General features: G+C 40.1%; 1 protein-coding gene and 1 pseudogene across 8 annotated transcripts in view; one reads left to right on the forward strand and one right to left on the reverse strand.

The window, feature by feature from the left end:
* The window catches only part of Tnik (TRAF2 and NCK interacting kinase), a 377,067-nt gene that overhangs the window by 229,463 nt on the left and 129,203 nt on the right, over positions 1-18,401 (reverse strand). The gene's annotated exons all lie outside the window — the stretch shown is intronic.
* On the forward strand, positions 10,574-11,958 carry LOC124992592 (elongation factor 1-alpha 1-like; annotated as a pseudogene).

Below are 18,401 nucleotides of genomic sequence, written 5' to 3' on the forward strand. Positions count from 1 at the left end.
CTGCTGTCCTGGTGATGGGAAAAATCTCAGCCGGCAGTGATGGGAACTGACTAGTCAGATCTGGCAGACACCAGCCCTGGGAATAAAGTCCACAGCAAGTCTCATGTTGTAGAAAGGTTCATCAACTGTGCATCTTCAGAAAAATGGATTGAGACAAAGGAATTCATGGCCACTGTCAGAGACTAACTGCAAAAGAGCAGTGGGTCTGAAAACAATCAGCCCTAATACTAAACTGTCCTCTGCATGTTCCCCAAACCTCCACTTTCTATTTAACTCTTGAAAGTTTTATGTGAGTAAAGGGGACAGGGAGAACAGGCTGTTTTTGGCCGAATTGTCATTTTGTGCTATCACTCAGAGAAAAACCTTGAAAGCAGGAAGTTCAGCCAAGCCCAGGGAACTCAAACCCTGTATCCAGCCTCATCCACATGGTCAACCAGGTCTTCGAGGGAACATCTCTTCTTCAGTGTTCCCCAGCTTGGACACTGCACATATCTGCAAGTTCACTTACTCCAAGGGCTCAAGAAGTTCCTTATGCTATGTGATTACAGAACATTCTCTTGACTCACTGGTCTAACCTAAAAGGTTTAAAAATAATTATAGAAAAATCAGCAACTGAACTTTTTCCTTGGTTGCTGTTGTGTTTTCTTTCCTACTACCAGCAGTCCCAATTCCAGGCCACAAACAATTTGTGAAATTCAGCCTTCTTTATTTTTAAACGGGAACACAGAGCTAATTATCCAGGAAAGAGAAATGCGTGAGGGCTTACTGAATGAAAGAATCAGCACAATCGTCCCCCAGTTTTGAGTAGAAACACCTAGAAGGGTTTTCAGAGTGGTCTGGGGCCCTCTGAGGGCCTCTGCGACCCAGTCAGGGGTCTATGAGGTCAAATCATCTTTAATAGGATACTGTGACATCATGTGTCACTTTCACTCTCACTGGCCCCCAGGCATGGAGAGCTTACCAGGAGCCAAATGCCACAAGATGACATGGCCATTCCACAGCTAACAGGTCCTGAGTTCTTGGATTATCATACTTAAAAATTTCTTCATTGAATTACTAAGTCCCACCTTTACTGATACTATAGTCAACATGGATGGGTAGAAACCCACCAAAGCAAAGCTTTCTGGAGTCCCCAGTACTGGGAAGAATGTAAAGGGGTCCTGAGGTCACAATTCTGTAAGGGTAGGAGTCTTGTTAAGAGAGACCTTGTATTTAGAATCTTACTAAACCATAACTTGTTAACATGGTGTCACACAAGCAACGGAGTGCTTAAAAAATAAAACATAAAGTTCCTTCACCCATTTTCTTGATGTGGTAGAATCCCAGCCATCTCCAGCTCTGTCCAGCAGCCTGGCCTTTCTCTCTACAGAGTCCTGTTGCCACTTCTGTTAGGGAGGTTTCCTGCTTTTGCAAATAAATCTTTTCTGACATCCCATCACCACAGCCGCTCACTGGGGCTCTTAATCACACACCTCCTCATCTCTTCCTCCACTTACCCTCATTGTGGTTGACTTCATTTTTAATTAATATTTACAACGTATCTTTATTTTTATTTATTTATTTTGGGTACTGGAGATTGAACCCAACAGCACTTAACCAGAGCCACATGCCCAGGCCTGTTTTGCTTTTTTTTTAACTTTGACGCAGGATATCACTCAGTTGCTTAGGGCCTTGCTAATTCGCTGCAGCTGGCTTTGAACTTATGACCCTCCTGCCTCACCCTCACAAGCCTCTAGGATTACAGGCATGAGCCACCACACCTGGCCTTACAATGTGTCTTTAAAAAACAAAAAATTGGGCTGCATCTTTTCCCTCCACAGGAAGGATCTAACCTCTTGTGGAGCTGACCAACTGCAGGTATTTGTTGATGGGATTTCAACCCATCAAGATGATGAGATTTATAGATTTGTTTTCCTTTCCCCCATAACTAGCACAGGAAAGAGGTTTAATAGCCAAATCCATTAGTGAATGTAGGGCTCAATTTAGAAATTAAAAATGTTGAGAGAAAGTTGGAGGGAACAAATGAACGAACCAGCAAAGCTATAACACATTTCTCATAGTACATTGAACCTGATTCTGACCTTCCTGAAGGCCAACATAGAAAAGAAATTAGGGGCTGGGCTTCATTTGTTCCCCTCCATCACCTAGAATAGATGCTTAATGAACATACATTGTAAACTAATGCTCATATGAAGTTCATGTGAAGTTGTAATTTCCCATTCAAGGATACATTGGCCACCCTTCAAAGAGGTGGAACCTCTGAAGGAACCCACATCACCTATTTCTAAAGACAGAGCCTATCTTTAGCCTTCCTCTTCTGCATGCCTGTCTCTCCCTTCAAGATGAGTTCAAAGGCAAAAGCAATTTGGTTGCCAAGAAAAATAGGAGAAACTTTGGGGAACTCAAGGATTGAGAGAAAATGTAGCAAGCTTAGAAAACAAGGATAAATAGTGAGTGGCATTAAAAACCAGAGTGGAAAAATAAGTAATTTCACTCAACTTCTTTCATTTTGGGAGGCATGAAAATGTTCTCCTCTCTTTTTGCTATTCCACACTATGGTTAAGCAATCTTTTGTTACACATTAATATTTAATATTTAAAGTTTATTTTCAAGCACTGCAATACTTGGAAAAAAGTATTACAAGTACCACATCATACATGTTGAGAAGCAGAATAGAAAGCTGAGGTCACACTCTTTAGAATGGGTGCCAGAGCAAAAGCAAAAATATACAATTTTCTATTTTTTCCAGGAATATATCCAGCACTTATGAAACACAGGTGCCATCCAGTTATTTCAGATCCTGATCTATTTCCCCAAACACCAATGAATATCTTGTCAATGCAAATACCAAGTGACCACCAAATATTTCCACTCCCTACTCCTACTCACTAAAATTCTTGGGGAGTGGTAAGAATGTAACAAAAAAAAAATGATAAGTTGCAAGCTTTATTCACAAATATAAAAGCATATCCCCAGAGCAAAGCACAGAAAACTTTTTTCAATTCAGTGATTTTCTCTCACTCTAATCTTGTTAATAGGAAGGAAGGAAAATTTTCATCATGATATATGATGAGAACCTTTTCCTCTGATTAACATTATACAAATAGTTTTGTGCAAAGTGCTTATCTGGGTAAATATTAGCATACCATTATCATCATTCACTGACTCACTGATGAAATGTATTCCTTCTACTCACTTCCCTGAAACCACGGGGGAAAGCAGAAGGGAGAAGCTCAATAGGAAGCCGAGGGCACGCTGAAACTCCAAGTTATTTCCATTTAAGCTCTCTACACATCTGGAAGGTATGTGCCATCAACTGTGGTTCACAGATGAGGAAACTAATGCTCAGAAAAGTTAGGTCACTCGCTCAGGATCACATAGAGAAGTGAAAAAACCAAAATTCAATTCCAGGTGTGTTTGACTCCAGAGCTCACACGGTTCCTCTGCGATAGGTTGATGGCAGCAATCTCTCAGTTTCAAGAACCTGCTCAAAAAACAAGCATGTCCCCTGAGCTCAGCTGATCCAGAACTACAAATCATAAAGTTTCTCCGTGCACTTTCTCTCTGGCTTTCCCATGAGTTCAACAAGTTGGGGTAATGGAACAATAAAACAAATAAGACCTTTTCTTTACAAAGGAATTCAGAGAACAAGACGCTTTGTTGATGTTTTTCTCTTTCATCATGAACTTTGCTGTAATTCAGATAAGCAAGAGTTCAGACACCTAGATTTTGTTAGCAGGATTGACAGAGCTAAAGAAGGGATTCAGCAACTAAGGTGTATGCAAGGTCAGGAAGTATTAAAGCCCCCAAGGGTACCTGTGACTTCCCTCAGGCAATGCCTACCCATCCATCCCAAACCTCTGCCCTCTGGTCTGTGGGGAAAAGAAGAAGGAGGGGAGACATTTTATGTCATCACTTTGTACTTCCTCAGTAGTCCCTGATGCCAGTTCCAGATCTAAACAGGCTAGATGGTGCCTGGCAGATCTGATTTTTCAAAATGTGTATATGCTATGTTAAAATATGGAGTTAAAAAAAGAAAAAAGACAGGAAGGCAATACACCAAAAGTTTAATAAAATCATCTCTGAGTAAGGAGGATTATCGACCATGTGCTCTTTCTCTTTCATCATTATCGGTAAAAAAAAAAAAAAAAAAAAAAGTATCACTCTTATAGAAGAAACATGTCTATGCCACTCTATGTAGTATATTATTTTAAATATTTCCATTTCCAAATTTTTTAAACAGTTGGAACAAGAGAGTGATAGCTTGAATGTCCAGAGCAACTGCTGTCCCTTGTGTCCCTAATAACTGGAGCAATGTTGAGATTTTAACTACAACCTACACAAACTACTTGGCATGTGCTTGTCCAAACTGCCCTCTTCTTGGGAAATATCCAAGGGGACAGAAGATCCATTTCACTGAGTACTTTCAACCTTTAGTGCTAGGCATCTTATTTTAACTGAGATCTCTTTCCTGTTTCATTATCAATTTTCAAGTTTTTAAAACATATCCAGTAAAATGCACCAGTTTCATCTATTGTAGTGAAATCTAATAAACTGCCTCATTTTTCCCCCCAGCAGGAATGGCACACCACCCAGCTGGTTAATGCAGTAGCCTCACCTGCCTGTCTTTGACAACACTACTTTGGCTTTCACAAGACGCATATTCCTGAATTCTGGTTTATGGCCCAAATCCAGCAGCTCCCACATGGGGCACTTCTTTGAGTATTCATGGCAATTACTGAAGCTTAAAGACGAGGGAATTGGACCACAGAGTGCCATTAAATGTACCTCTGACCTTCAAGATCTGTGTGTGCTTAACTTCTCCACGAGGATCCCGCATTCTCCCAGCATGCTACGCAGAGCAAGAGATTACATTTCAGGGGAATCGCTTTGCAATCATGCAGGGTTTTGAAAATGGAGGAAGTAAGAATGCAAATGTTTAGAAACTACTCAAGAGATTTTGCCAGCAGGTAGTTCACAGATTCAAAGCCAGGAATATTGCCTCTACGGGTCCCAGCTTGTCCAATTTTGAAAAATTTATCTTTGTCATTATTTCAGAACTGTTTACCAACTTCTACATTTTTTTATTTTCAAAAGAGCTAAAATTACACACAGATAGAATCACAGAACAGTATGTCTGGAAATGAATACAGGGAACCTCAACTTCTCATTGTAAAGATTAGGAAACTATGAATGTGGGAGGTTAGGTGACTTGATGGAGGACACAGAATTGCTGCAGAGCAGGGTCCCAAAAACAGCTCACTGTTTCCCTTCCCTACCAATCCTAGAAAGTAATGTCCATGATTTCTCCATTTGTCATCCGAAAGATAAACTACAAAAGAATATTCTTGAAGGAAAAATAATTCTAATAATGACAAATTCATTTATAATTAAATAATTCTAACTATGTCAAGTTCACTTCTGATTAAGGGTAAGTTAGCATATTATGAAAAAAACACACACGTAGTCATATTTCTTCAAAGCAAGGTTCTAGCTTGGGTGACAAGGGATAGGGAATGGTCCCAACATTTAACAAGGAGGGGGAAAAACACAAAAAAAGGGCAGATCTGTCACCCAGAGGGCACAATCCCAATCCCCTAATCTGGAGAATAAATGCTGACAGATGTTCTCTATCATTCCCGCTAATAAACTGATTAATTTATGAATTGCTCAAAGTCTACCTTTCCTCTTTCTTTATGTTATGATCCAAGTGCCCTGAGAACTAGCTTTCACTCCTGTGTGATTATGTGTGAAATCATGGGATCAGTGTTACGGGGTTCCACGGGGTGGCTAGGGCATAAAGTAGAGAAAGTCACAGGCTGGAAGGGATGCAGAGGGACCAAATGTTCTACTCTGAATGATTCAGGTGCCCCAAGGATGTTGAATGCTCATGCCAGATAACAGGATGCTCCTAACATACAGATAAATAAGTACAGGGAGAACAAGGAATAGGAGGAAATAAGAACCATTCTCTGCAGGTTGTGGCTCGCTCTGTTCCCTGCTACTGAAGTCGCCTTACAACTATATCCCTCAAAGCAGCCTATGGACTTCAGGCATCAGAGCTGGTTTCTGGGTTAGGAGAACATCTCCTTCAGTCTTACCACTTAGATTCAGAGCCACAGTGGCCAACCTGGGCTGCCCCTCTGGCAATGATCCTGCAACCTTTGGTTGCCAGGATAGCCTTAAATACAGCTGACTCCTCCACTGACAAGAAAACTAGAAGATCCACCAGAGCCTCACGCTGGCCTGGAAGTTCTCCAAGCTGGCACTGCTGTCCCATTTCTGCCTTCTATGATTTGCTTAGAGACTCACCCCAGAGTTTCATGGATATTGTCTTTGATGGTAAAAATGGTAAGTCCCTGCTAAAAGACTAGGAATTCCTGACTTCGCTCAGCTTTGGGAACTTCATGCATTCACTCACTCATTTCCTCTAGAGACGGCCCCGGCACGCCCACTAGTTGAGTTTGGTTGCCCATGTAAACCAGATTTCATATAATAAAGTGCAACAAGATCTGTGAGACTTGAGGAGGTCAGGGAGGGTTCAGAGAGGGGGCACTGCACTGAACCTAGAGCAAGCAGAACTATTCAGGCAGCAGAAGGATAGGACCAGTTTCCGGGCAGAAGGGGGCGGTACCCTATATTATTGTAGCTTTCAATTGCCACTGGACATCTTGGTTCTCCCCTTACAAACAAAAAACATTTTAACACCATGAATTCCTCAGGCTATGGAACTCAAGAGTCAATTGTAAAATGCTCTGAAAATAAAACATGTAACGCAGAGTTTTAACAATCATAAACAACCACAACACTGTAATTTCTGCTTTACCTGGAAGTGAGTCAATCAACCAGAGGGACAAACAAAAATTGCCTGAGAGGACAGGGGCTGGAGATGAGCGACTAAGACTCTACTTTGTAGGGAAAGTGTTGTTACTATTTCAATATTAAATGATTCTAGCTTTTTATACCACCTAACTAGTCACAGTGACAAAAACACTGCTTTATTTCTAAAGACAGAGTCACAATGAATCCACATTTTTTTTCCTCTTAATAGAGCTTAAACAGAACACATATCCTGCACTCAGCCTGGTTTCTTTCCTCTCAAGAGAGCAAACACAATGTTCATTCACTCATTCATTCATTCAAATTCATTTATTCATGCACACATGACACCATTGTGGCTTTATGTTTTAGTTCATATGAACTTCCCTCTAGCAGAGTGTATTAGTTGCTGAAAGCTGCCATAACAAAGTATCACAAACTGGTGGCCTAAAACATCAGAAATGTATTCTCTCAGTTTTACTGGCTAGAAGTCTTGAATCCAAGTGTGTTCAGGGTTGGCTCTTTCTGGAGGGTCTGAGGAAAAACCAGTTCCATGCCCCATTCCCAGCTTCTGCTGGTCACCATCATTTTTTGATGTTCCTTAACTTATACCTTTGGTCCCTGCTTCCATCTTAACTTGGTGTTCTCCCCTGCACCTGTGACTGTCTTTTCTCCTCTTCTTGTGAGACAACAGCCATATTGGATTAGGACTCACTCTACTCAAGGATAACGGCATCTCAACATATCTGTAAAGTCCTGATTTCCAAATAAAGTCATATGCACAGGTAGTGGGCATTAGTGCTTTCACATATATTTTTGGGAAACATAATTCACCCCACTATGTGATCATAGCTGGTTTATCCTACTAACTTCTTTACCATGCAAGAGACTCTTACTGACATCCAGCTGTTTACAGTATAGAAAGATAGACACACAAATCTCTCTGTCTTCCTTGCTCTTACCACAGCCACAGTGTTGGCATCGGGGGCTTCATTATGTCCTTACCACCCATCTCCACCCAGAGACAGTGAGCTCCCAGGACACAGGCACCATCTCTGCTTTCTGCTCCCCACTGCATTCCCTTCGGTCTGCATGGTGCCACAAATAAAGCTTTCAAGAACTGACTATCAAATGGGCACATGGACAGGTGAACAAATTAACTAGATAGAAGCAAGAATGAGAAAAGCCTACATGGGTAAGAGAGGAACGCATGATAGGCCAACCACAAGGAACAGAGAGGAAACAGTAATCGATTCTGATTAGTAGGAATATGGAAGTTTCCTGAAAGAGGAGGTATTTTAACTCAGCCTTGTGGGATCAGTAGGATTTTATAAATGAATGAGTAAAATTGATTCCCTGCTGACCAAAGAGTATGAGCAAAGACCTGCAGATGTAAAGCACGGTCTTTGGGGGAACAGTTAATAGACCAGGTAACCCGGAACAAAGGGTACCTACAGGGATGTGAAAACACTTTAGAAAGGCAGCCCACGGACGCCTGTGAACCCACGCTATTCTGAGTCCAGCAGAAGCCCCGGCATCTTGTTGAGAAGGGAAGTGATGTAATCCCACCTAAGCTTCAGAAGGAAAGAAAAAATAAGGTAGAAATGTTTTGTTCATGGAATCTTCTTTTGTTCTCCTGCCTGAGTGACAATTCTTATCTTATTACAAGGAGGACTTGAGTATTTCATATTTACCTATGCAATTACTATTTACCTCTTTGTTTTGCCTGAGGAACTTAGTTACCTACAAGTAAGTGTATTTCAAAATTGGTTACATAATCCATCATATGATGTTTGTTATACACACTACATATTATTATATAAATTATATAGTTAGCTATACATGTTTTATAATTAAAAGGTCATATCTGAGAAGTATTTAAATAGGATGGAGGCCAGGTCCTCAATCTCTTCTCAGGAGAAGGTTGGTTCTGGAGTTTAAAGCCTCAGGGAAGATGGACGAGCTACCAAAGGAAAGAGGAGAATTTTTCCCCGTAACAAAGTGTTCTGACTTCCAGGTCAAGTCAGATTGTTTGACTTCAGTGTGAGTCTGGCAAGTCCAGAGACCAACAGTATTCATAATCAAGGCAGGGTGGCATTACTACCTGTCCTTCTCTTCAGGAAGCACCAGGGATCCCAGTTATCACCTGGGCCATCAGGATAGGAGCAGGCACCTTCACACTGGGACCTGAGAGAGACTCCCCAGCTATCCAAAGAGCTCTGTCTGCTCAGTGGCTGAATATCCACCAAACAAAGAGGTACTTATTGTGGTCTCAATGCATCCAAGAGTGTTTGATGTTAAGGCAAACATTTTCAGGAAGGAGTTTCAGTCATTCGCCTATAAGGAGATTCTGAACATGAAACTGTGAACCAAGAAAAAGATCTGCCTCCATTTCCTTCTCAGACAGATGGGAGAGTGGATGCCTGGACAGGACAGAGGGCATAGGATGGAGATGGCATGAAGGAAAGGGAAAACTCATTTCATCCTCACAAAAGCCTATAAGAAAGGAGCCAGAATTTCTAGTTTACACTCATCTCTGTTACTTAGACTGTAAGACACCAGAAGGGTCAGGACTGTTCACACTTGTGTCCCTAGTGCCACGCCCAGTACACACCTCAGACATATGTGTGCTGGACAGGAGTAGGTTGCTAGGCAGGAGTGGCCTGGAGCAGGCTTCTGTGAACTTGGGAATACCAATGATGGATGGTGAAATTATACCCATAGGGCTAGCTTTCCCATGGGATAGCAACCAACCTAAGTAAAGAAAAAGGATCTACTTATTCCAAGTACAGTGCCTGGAATTTAGAAAACATGGCATTCTCAAGGTTCAGGGAGTTTAAGTAACTTACATGCAATTAAAGAGCTAGTAGACAAGAGGCTTAGATTAAACTAGATCTGTCTCAATCCAAAACTCTATGCTTTTTCAAAACATAATAGAAAGAAGGAATGTCCTACTATATAATGTAACCTGCAGTTGACCTTTGATAGGATGGAAATGACTTTGAAAATAGAAGGCCAGAAAACAGCAGCAGCCAACCTAAGATAGACCATCTGTATAACTATTCACTAGGAGTGTGTCGATTATTTAATTACTGATCAATATACAGGCATAACATTAAAACACTTGAAAAAGCACAAACATCAAATCCAAGTAATCATTTTCCAAAATAGAGATAGGTGTTTAGTTACAAATGGTCTAAAATTTCTGTTTAAAAAGAATAAACTTGAATGGATATAATACAGTTTGAAGAAATGCAAATTTTTTAAAGTCATTTCCTATTTTGTGAATAACCTACCTCTCATTAGGAAATGGTACAAATCTCCTGTTCACACTATCCTCCTGAAAGCCCTAGCTATGTGCTCACATAAAGTGAAGAATAACTCTTCATCAGCTAATTATTTTTAATCTGCAGTTCTTCATATGGCCTATGGACTCCATCCTTTTGCCAATAAAGTAAGTTAAAAGAAAAGAAAGTTTGAAAAAAGCAACTTCTAAAATGCAGTAGGATCAAACCTCCATTTATAAACTTCCAAATTTTAAAAAAATGGTTTAAAGTGCAATGCAATCTATTTCATTCCAGTGGACTCCAATAATTAACAACATATTTACAAACATCCCAGTGAATACAAATGAAAATTTATCCTACACACATAGTGTCAAAAATGACAGGGTCACCTCCCCCCCCCCGCCCCCGCAATGGGTTTTCCTCCAGAACACAGGTGTCATGAAAACCACTGTTAAATCAAAGCCAAAATGGGAAAGGAAAAGACTCATATCAACATCGTTGTCATCAGACACATGGATTTGGGCAAGTCTACCACTACTAGTCATCTGATCTACAAATGTGGTGGGATCGATAAAAGAACCATTGAAAAATTTGAGAAGGAAGCTGCTGAGATGGGAAAGGGCTCCTTCAAGTATGCCTGGGTCTTGGATAAACAGAAAGCGGAGCGTGAGCATGATATCACCACTGACATCTCCCTGTGGAAATTTGAGACCAGCAAGTGTTATGTGACTATCATTGATGCCCCAGGTCACAGAGACTTCATCAAAAACATGATCACAGGCACATCTCGGGCTGACTGTGCTGTCCTGATTGTCGCTGCTGGTGTTGGTGAATTTGAAGCTGGTATCTCCAAGATGGGCAACCCGTGAGCACACCCTTCTGGCTTACACACTGGGTGTGAAACAACTAATTGTTGGTGTTAATAAAATGGATTCCACTGAGCCACCCTACAGTCAGAAGAGATACGAGGAAAGCATTAAGGAAGTCAGTACCTACATTAAGAAAATTGGCTCCAACCCTGACACAGTAGCATTTGTGCCAATTTCTGGTTGGAATGGTGAGAACATGTTGGAGCCAAGTGCTAATATGCCTTGGTTCAAGGGATGGAAAGTCACCCATAAAGAAGGCAGTGCCAGTGGAACCACACTGCTTGAAGCTTTAGATTGCATCCTGCCACCAACTCGTCCAACTGTCAAGCCTTTGCGTCTGCCCCTCCAGGATGTCTACAAAATTGGTGGAATTCGCACTGTCCCTGTGGGTCGAGTGGAGACTGGAGTTCTCAAGCCTGGCATGGTGGTCACCTTTGCTCCGGTCAATGTCACAACTGAAGTAAAGTCTGTTGAAATGCATCATGAAGCTCTGAGTGGAGCTCTTCCTGGAGACATATGAGCTTCAATGTCAAGAACGTGTCTGTCATAAATGTTCATCGTGGCAATGTTGCTGGTGACAGCAAAAACGACTCACCAATGGAGCAGCTGGTTTCACTGCTTAGGTGATTATTCTGAACCATCCCAGCCAAACCAGTGCTGGCTATGCCCCTGTATTGGATTGTCACACAGCTCACATTGCTTGCAAGTTTGCTGAGCTGAAAGAAAAGATTGATCGCCGTTCTGCTAAGAAGCTGGAAGATGGTCCTAAATTCTTGAAGTCTGGTGATGCTACCATGGTTGATATGGTTCCAGGAAAGCCCATGTGTGTTGAGAGCTTCTCTGACTATCCTCCTCTGGGTGGTTTTGCTCTTCGTGATATGAGGCAGACAGTTGCTGTGGGTGTCATCAAAGGAGCGGACAAGAAGACTGCTGGAGCTGGCAAGGTCAGCAAGTCTGCCCAGAAAGCTCAGAAGGCTAAATGAATATTATCCATAACACCTGCCATGCAAGTCTTAATCAGTGGTGAAAGAATGATCTCAGAACTGTTTGTCTCAATTGGCCATTTAAGTTTAATAGTAAAAGACTGGTTAATGATAACAATGCATGGTAAAACCTTCAGAAGGAAAGGAGAATGTTTTGTGGACCATTTGGGTTTTTTTGTTTTTGTTTTTGTTTTGTGTGTGTGTGTGTGTGTGTGTGTGTGTGTGTGTGTCAGTTTGAAGTTATTAGTTTTTAAAATCAGTACTTCTTAATGGAAACAATTTGACCAAAACTCTGTCATAGAATTTTGAGACCCATGAAAACAAAAGTTTAATGAGGAAAAAAAAAAAAAAAAAAATGACAGGGTCAGGGATGCATGTCAGTGTTTAAAGCACTTGCCTAGCATTCGTGAGTCTGATTCCCAGCACCACAAAAAAGAAAATGCTCCAGGAGTGAGATTTTATTTTGAGGAAGGTTTTATCCTTTTTAGTTCAGAGTGTTCCTGAATTGACAATTTTCCATAATTCTATAGAAAATGTTTGGGCTATTGGGCAAGAATTCTGCACAGTTAAGCTCTAATCCTAATTTGGAAGGAATTTAGCATGAAGATAAGTTAAAATGACAGATCTAGGGTTGCTATCCCCCCGACTCATAAGTTACAGGCTTAACTGTTATGGTTTGTAAAGCACACCTTTATCATTCTTGATTGATATTTTTAAAAATCTGTAGGAAGATTTTAGGGGGAAAAAGGAGTTTCAGACATTCAGTGAGGTTGCCTTTTTGACTCAGTAATTGGTTGATGAGATAAATAAATTTTAAACATCCATCTTGGACATCTGAGACAATAAAATGGATTTATAAGCAGCTAATTAATAAGGAATTGAGTTCATTAAAACTCCTTTTCAGACTTACATAAATTTCTCAAGGCATTCACCAAAATCACTGAGACTCTTTCAAGGTACCAAAACTTAACAGGGAAAATGCCTTTAAAAGATTATTAAGATATTTTCCAGTAAGTTATAACCACCTTGTTGTATATCAAAATACCCTAATGGATATCCTAATGATGTCTTCCAAAATCATGTCATTTGAAAGGACAGGATGTCTTAGCTACTTCCTTAGGACTGTCAGTCCCTAAACACCAAAACAGCCCTCACCTAATCTTGAAGGGATGCAGAAAGCATCTTGGAGGATGACCCTGAAAGTATCAGGAGGGGACAGTTCATCCTGTAGGTGACACTCAGTAGGCAGGTAACTGCTAGGGCCTGCAAAGAATCCACTCCTAGAGGAAGCTGGCCAGCTGCTCTGTTTGTTCCCTTATTACTGACCAAGCCAGAAGAAGCAGAATTTCTATGGGCCCTCTGGTTTCTTCCATATTGGCCCACCACACCCGAGTAGCTTACCTGTTGTAAAATTAGCAAGTGTGGCTAACAGAACAAAGATGCGTTCACCTAAATTTCCTAATTAAGTAACATTCCAATATGTCTTGCCCGTTGCCTATAAATTGACTAATAAAATTATACAAACTGCTAGTAACAGGCTTCACTACAATGACCCACAAATAAAAGATGGCATCAAGATAAAAAGAAATATGTAGTGAAATTACCTATGAAGGGAAGCAAAGAACAATTTGGTCACCTCATCGTCAATTTGCTCAGGTTGAAAATGTAATGTGGAAAGAAATGCCATTGCCTTTTATGACATTGAAAGGGGAGAAGTATTTCTGGTTTCACCATCATGAAAAGGATAAAGCCACCTCTTAATTCTCCACTGCTCAATGGGAAGAGTTTCTCACCACTAAGGTTTCCTTCTGGGGCCAGTGGTAGTTGTAGACTTAGCGTGCATAAGGCCCTGGGTTTGATTCCCAGTACCAGGTGAGGGAAAATAAGTTTACTTCTCAAACACATGACTTACAAAAAAATAAAATTTTTCAATGCATATCTATTGGTTTAGATTAAAAAAAAAATACCAAACTTGTTAGTGGTCTTCTAACAAAATATTAATAACCCCATCTGGACACAAATCCTGCAGAGTAATTTCACTTGGTCCTCATATTTCTTAGAAAGCTTTGTCTACCTTCACATGACTTTCTGAAAGATAGGGCAAACAAGCAGCACTGTCTAGATGCTGTCAGAGATGGGGCGGGGGAGCTGGCTATCAATATTTCCACTCCTGCTGGCCTGCCTAACACTGGACTGGCTGTATTTCTTTATCCAACACACAGGAACAATGGGATCCTGCAAATCAAATGTGTCATACTACAACCCTGGGCACCTTCACAATGAGACAGGGTGTCAGATGGAAGGCCAGACACCCAGTCAGGATCATTCCAATTAATAATAGGAGGAAAAATTCAAAATAATAAGAATAATTTTTTAAACCCTATATATTAATGAACTGGAAGGAGAACAATGATTTCTTCAGCAGAACAGCTGTGCAGACTGATTTTTCAAAAAATCATTCATATACTTTCTAAAACACGAAGTCCCAACTGCTGCCTTCATACAGCCAAATCCAAGAAATTCAAGACATGTAAACAAGAAGAGATTTGCCCTTAACTCCCAAGGTCGAAGGCAGCATCTGCTGTTCCAGAGAACAAGAAGGGCTTTCTTTTGGGGTGATTAGTTTATCATGAGGTATTTAAAAAAAAAAAAAAAAAAAAAAAAAAAAAAAAACAGGGAAAAAGTAAACAAAAATGTTCTAGATACTTCCTCATGGTATTAGATGGTGCAAAACAGAAAAACCTACATAAAAACATAAACATCCAGTGTTTTGATGTTTGAGGTGCATGGATGAAAGGCAAGCCATGCTGTGATTTTTAAAGCTGACAGGAAAATTCATTTTCATACCAAGTCCCCCAAATGCCATTTGGCCATTAAATTATTCAAGGAATTTCTCTGCTTATAAAGATTAATAATATCAACCCAAGCCATTTCTGGAAAGCACTTTCACCTCCTGTAGGAGACAGATGGAATACAGCAAAACAGGCTATCATATTACAGGCAGACACAAAGATTTCAGATGACCAGATTAACACACCGGGCAGGGAAGAAATGAGAAAAGAAGCAAGATATAAAATCACCAGCAAATGGAACTAACATTCCTCAGAGTCACCATTTTAAAAATAAACATAATTTAGAGCACATCTTAATTCAATTTTACCTGTTTTGCTCCTGAACCCAGCTAATTACCATAAATGTCAGTTTCAATTTAACCAAAGACTTTGAAAATCTAGTGAAACCTTATTAAAAAACATTGGTACCAAGGGACAAAGACACCACCTGCTTTCAAGGCTTTTTGTGTTTTAGTAAGACACATATTCTAAAACTATGCATGTGGCTCAGATCCATAGTAGAGTTAAGACTGTGACTTTAATGTACACTTTCATTATTTTGAATATCAACATCACTGGAGAAGATATTACTATTATAAAAACCTAAACACTCCTATTTATCAATTCTCTTATAGAAAACGGATTTCCCAAAAGCTGTATTTCAGAAAGTGTCAACACAAAAAGCTGATGTCACTAAAAATCACAGATGAATTATGTTTATAGATTCACAGAAGTAGGCACAGTATTTTCTGATTCATGAATATCTTCTTAATTAAATATCTAACTATTTTTAATTCCACAAATAATGCAAGAATCATTCTCAAATTGAAAATCACCAAATAATTCAGAAAAAGGTCAAGAACCCTACCCCTTCACAATCCCACACATAATTCTCAGGGATAACCATTATTACTATTTATCAAATACCTTCCAGAGTATTTGACAAATATATATACATACATCATTTTTTCATATAATGTGCTCTTAAAAACAGAATAGTGTTCGTTTCTACGATTCTCATGCACTGTTCCAAACTACTAAGAAAATCGATCTAATGTAACCTGAAAACCCAGTCCTACTTCCACCATACACACATGGATGCATTTAGGCAAATATGCACATAAACAAACACAGAAGGGTATAAAAATAAGCCACTCAGCAAGGCCCCTTTGTCCCTCATTTCCAAGCTTAGGGAAGTACTGAAAGCAGATAGAGCAAAGATGACTCTTTCCTCAACAAAGCTTTGCCTTTGGTATTAGGAATATTTTTTAGTGCAGGGGTACTATCCAAACCTGGCCAGGAGGACAAATCTGATCTACCACCTGTTTTTATATAATCAATGAGTTAAGAATGTTTTCACATTGTTAAATGTTTTAGGGAATTTTTTTTAAAGGAACTGCATTTCATGATAAGAGAAATTTAAGAAATTCACATGTCAGTGTCCATAAATGGAATGTAACTAGAACACAGCCATGATCATTCCTTTCCACACCATCTACAGAAGCTTCCAGGCTCCAAGGGGCAGTAGCTAAGGTGCTGTGACAAAGATCTTATTTTCAAAAAAGAATAAAATATGCACAGTACATTTTTTAATGACATACCCAATGTATAGAGAGAAAAGGTTTATTTTGACTACCACTTTCAGAGGTTCCAGTCTGTGATTGGTTGACCCTATTGTTCTTGGCCTATGGTGAGGCAGTACATCACAGCAAGAGCATGTGGCAGAGGAAAACTGCTCATGTCATGACCAGAAAGCAACAGATAGTGAGGAAGGGGTTGGGTCCCACAATCCCCTTCAAAGACACACCCCCAATAACCTAAAGTCCTCCCATCAGGCACCACCTCTTAAAGTTCCCATCACTTTACAATCATGTCACCTAGGGATTAAGCTTTTAACATATGTAACTTTGAGGGACATTCACGATCTAAACTGTAGCATTTACTATCTGGCCCTTTATTGAACAAGTTAGACAACTCCTGTTTTAGAACATGAGATTAATTTTCCTTGTATCTTACTGGTAAATTATATTCTTTATATCTCATGTGGACACCCTTTCAGAGGGTAAAAATGACCAGAAGTATGCTGGGGAGGGATGTGTATGCAATATAAAATGATCTTGTAATCCAATAAACAGATCATTTATATGTGGACAAAGTTTCAGTTTCTCTTTTCTAGATCTTCAGGAAAGCATTATTCCTAAGAAATTACTTATAATCTGCTATTGAGATGGGGTACACTCCTCTAGAATCTAACTTTCATCTTACTGGTGAGCATCTACAGTGTTCCTGGTATTGACACTTCCAGGGTCAACAAATGAACTTACTCTGCCATCAGGGACTCTCAGCTCAGTCTGTTTGTTACAATTGTGAAAACCTATAAAAGACTGAATACGAACTGAAGGGCAGGATGGGATTAGACAGGATTGGAAGTAATTTCTGTAACTTCAGATTGAAAACTCTTAAAAATAAATGTAGTTATTATACCAGAAAGCAAGTGACAATGAGAGAAACTGCCACCACTCACTGCCTCTGTGTCCTCTGACTTGCTCTTTATAAGCTATGATTTAGAGAAAAAGGATCATTTTAGCCTCTGATTTAAGACAGGACCTCAACTTAGTGTATGACTAATGTCAAGCTGAGTGCTCTGAGCCATCAACAGATTGAGAGTTTAAATTTCATTTTCTGTTTCAACTCCAAACACTATATCCGAGACCCTCCATGAAAACCAGAAATGAGATTATCAATCTCTGCAACACATCTAATAACCATCCACTGCCATTAAAAACATTAAAAATCAAAAAACAAAAGCCCACCCTGCCTCCTTCCACAATGCAATCCTGACAGTGACAGCCATTGACAGCTGATCATTCCCAGGCAGAACTCCATCCAGATAAAAATCAACATTACATTTTTTATGTACCGAAATTCACATTGTGCGAGGGAGAAGAGAGAGGGAAGGAGAGAATATTTCAGGAGTTTTCTGCAGTCTTCTGGCCCAAGGGGAGTCTGGGTAAAGATCCAGCAACTTCAAGGCTCTGTGCCTTTAAGGCTTGAATTCTTTTGAGTAACTGAAGGAGGAGGACATTCAAATTAGGTCAGCGTCTCTCACTCCTATGGGCTTCCTTAGTGTTCTATGTTTCTGTTGATTTCATAGAGAACTAAACAAGCATAAAAGGTCTCTAGAGCGAAGCAGCGGCTGGAATCTAGGACAGAGAGAACAAAGTGACTTTACACTGCGGCTGCTGGGCCTCTGTTATTTCCACACGGAGGCTGAGAGAGCCTGTTTAGTCTGGTCCTATCTGACACTGTCGGCACTAGAGTCTCATTAGGACCTGAGCTGGTGGGGCCAGGTGTTCTTATTCATCTAATTGTCCTCATTAGAGGAGCTACCATTACCTACACAAAGAACTCACTTTGAGACATAGAAAGGTTTTGTGATTCACCCAAGATTGTTTTTAATTTTTTTTCCAAGAGAATTGTAGTTAGCTCAGCTTCCAGAAATGCCAGGTTTCTCGTCCCAGAAATATTCCGACATCATCTAACTCCAAAATAGAAAGACTAATCTAATCTTCAGGGAGTGACCAGTTTGATAAAGGGAAGACCTCAGAGTGC

This window comes from Sciurus carolinensis, chromosome 9, assembly GCF_902686445.1.
Source record: "Sciurus carolinensis chromosome 9, mSciCar1.2, whole genome shotgun sequence".
Classification (NCBI taxonomy): Eukaryota; Metazoa; Chordata; class Mammalia; order Rodentia; family Sciuridae; genus Sciurus; species Sciurus carolinensis.